A 3233-nucleotide genomic window follows, 5' to 3' on the forward strand; every position below is an offset into this window, starting at 1 on the left:
ATGTCAACCATGTGAGATAGATAAAATTGTTTGTTCCATTCTGCTGATGTGAAAATTTACCTGCAGAAGGGTTATGTCTCTTGCTCAAGTTCATATACATAGCTTTAATTTTTCAGGTCTAGCTTTTTTATTTTAGGGACAGTGCTATGTTTAAGATACAGATACTTTAAATGACTCAAAATATATGTTGTCCATCTGCTGGGTGTGCTGTGGTGAAAAGAGCACTGGTCTGAAAGCAGAGCATTCAGTTTAGTTCCTGGCTGTTCCCACTGATAAGCTATGTGATGTGGAGCAAGTCACTTCACCTCTGTGAGCCTCCATCTTCCTACTCTGAGATGCTGAGAGCCTAACATCACTGGCCTGAGGATGGAGTGAGCTTTTCCCGAGGCACAAATACTTCCCACTGATAACTTTTGCAGCTTTGCTAGTATGTCTTTGGAGAGATAGGGTACCCCTGAAGTGGTCCTGAAATGTTTGGAAAGCCTCTTGCAACCTCTGGTAGCATGGCTCAAGCCCCTTTTCTACATCTTCATCCTACATCCAGAATGTCTGTGATAAGATGGTGAGTTCTATAGTTCTTGGCTTTAAGATCCAAATCTAAAAAGACTTGCAACTAAATGTCTATTTTCTGAAACAGTTTCATTTAAAGGACCCTGTTTATTCTCCTAAATATACTCTTAATGGTTAAATCATGTAATCTGATTGAGATTCCAAAGATGTGTGCTACATTCACTGACAGAATGAGTGAGACGTTTTGGGGAGAGCCAAGGAGGAGAAACCCTTAAAGTCCCTGTAATAATTTCTTAGGGCTGTTGTAACAAAGTACTAGAGACCGACTGTCTTAAAATGATAGAATTTATTGTCTCACAGTTCTAGGGACTATATGTCTGACATCAGGGTGTCAGCAGGGCCACGGTCACCCTGAAACCTGTAGGGAAGAATCCTTCCTTGCCTCTTCCTAGTTTCTGGTTATGGCTGTCAACCCTTGGCTTCCTTGACTTGCAGGTGCATCACTCCACTCTGCTTTGTCGTCACATGGCTGTCCTCCCTCTGAGTGTATTCTTCATATGGCTCTCTCATCTCTCTGATAAGAACATCAGTCATATTGGATTAAGAGCCCACCCTACTCCAGTGTGAGCTCCTCTTAACTTACTACATCTGCAGTGACCCTATTTCCAAATAAGATTACATTGTGAGGTACTGGGGGTTAGGGCTTCAACATATTTGCTGGGGTTAGACACCCAGATTCAACTCATGTCACAATGGGAATTACTCAACTTCTTTTCCTTTTCTGTTTTTAAGCTGAAAGATGTATTGCCTGAGAAGTTTTAGGATCTGGGGATGATATTCTGATCATTAGAAATTACTCAGATTCTGTAGTACAGCTGATTTCTTTCTAGGGGTGACATTTATAAACAACCATGAACAACCTCACTTTCTTCACCGAGTTCATCCTCCTCGGGCTGTCTGCTGACCCCCACATCCAGGCTTTGCTCTTTGTGCTGTTCCTGGGGGATTTACCTCCTGACCCTGATGGGGAATCTGGTGATGATCCTAGTGATCAGAGGGGATTCCCGCCTCCACATCCCCATGTACTTCTTCCTTGGACACCTGTCCTTCCTAGATATCTGCTTCTCCTCAGTGACCATGCCCAAAATGCTACAGAACTTCCTGTCTCAGAAGAAAAGCATCTCAGTGTGAGGCTGCCTCACCCAGAGTTTCTTTTTTCTTCTCAGTGGGTGTACTGAAGCCAGTCTTCTCTCTGCCATGGCCTATGACCGCTATGCCGCTGTCTGCCACCCTCTGCTCTATGCTATGGTCATGAACAGGCCTCTCTGCACTGCAATGGTCAGTGCAGCATGGGTGATGGGGTTTCTGAACTCACTAGTCAATAATCTTCTCATCCACAAGTTACATTTTTGTGGGTCCAACATCATCTCCCATTTCTGCTGTGAGCTACCGTCACTCTTCCCTCTGTCCTGTACTGATCCCACGGCCAACGAGTTCCTTCTGTCAGGGTCCAGTGCATTTCTGGGACTGCTGACACTTCCCCTGATCCTGTTCTCTTACTTCAGAATCATATCTGCCATTCTGAACATCCACTCCTCTGAAGGCCAAGCCAAAGCCTTCTCCACCTGCTCCTCCCACCTCACTGTGGTGCTCTTGTTCTATGCGACGGCTCTATTCAGGTACATCAGCCCTGCCTCAGGCTCAGTGTTGGAGCGAGTGCTCTCCGTTCAGTACAGTGTGATCACATCCTTGCTGAACGCCCTCATCTACAGCCTCAAGAACCAAGAGGTGAAAGCAGCTCTGCAAAGGATGCTGAGGCAGTGAATGTGCTCCTCAGAGGAGGGAATTCTCTGTGTCATTTTTTAGTCAGAAAATGGGGAGGAGGGATATTCAAAAATACCTGAAGAGGAAAAAAAGACATTTGAAGTCAGTGGTTCTCAAAGTGTTATCCACAGACCAGCAGCATCAGAATCAGCAACGTCTGCAAGCTTGCTAGAAAGATAGAGTCTCAGACCCAACCCCTGATCTACTGAATCAGAAAATCCAGAGGTGGAACTCAACAATCTGTGTTTTAATTATGACCACGATGCATGCTCAAGTTTGAGAAACAATGTTTAGGCCAATGAATGTTTGAGAAAACTGTCTTTGGAAAAAGATGGGATATTGACATCTCAAGGTGAAGAATCCCACTTAAATGAGAAAGTTGGTCAGTAAAGTAGTCAAGAAGAGAACATTTCACTGTGTGATCTTATGATCTGTTTCCTACTGCGAAACTGTAAAAGTGAAAAGAACCTACATTATTTTAGGGCATTGTGGGGAGGGGAAGAGCTGGATTGTCCAGGAAGGCAGATGCAGCCCGTCCCTTCCACACTATTGGGGAGTTGCCATTACAAAGGATTCTTCAGCACAGCATGAGGCCAAGGGACAGATGCTCCAGAGCAGTGACTGGCAAGCACTTCCTTTACCTAACCTGAGAGCACCTAAGGGCATTAGACAGCCAGTGTGCCTGGTTCAAGGTCACGTGTTTGTCCCAGAGAGCAAGGACAGCCTGAGGCTATGGTGGGAGCTGTATTCCACATGAGATAGCCCTTCGTATGCAAGCACTTTCACTCTGTGAGAGCACAGAAACTCTGCTTCCTGACATGGTTGCCTGGGCCATGCTATCAGGAGCTCTGAGGATTGTATTCCTGCTTCTGGATTTTTGGCCACAAGACTACTTTTAT

At 45.2% G+C, this 3233-nt stretch overlaps 1 pseudogene; it reads left to right on the forward strand.

The window, feature by feature from the left end:
* Positions 1-1421: 1421 nt before the first annotated feature.
* On the forward strand, positions 1422-2334 carry LOC130834102 (olfactory receptor 8S1-like; annotated as a pseudogene).
* The last annotated feature ends 899 nt before the right edge of the window (positions 2335-3233 follow it).

Source organism: Hippopotamus amphibius, chromosome 12 (genome assembly GCF_030028045.1).
Source record: "Hippopotamus amphibius kiboko isolate mHipAmp2 chromosome 12, mHipAmp2.hap2, whole genome shotgun sequence".
In the NCBI taxonomy this organism is placed as follows: Eukaryota; Metazoa; Chordata; class Mammalia; order Artiodactyla; family Hippopotamidae; genus Hippopotamus; species Hippopotamus amphibius.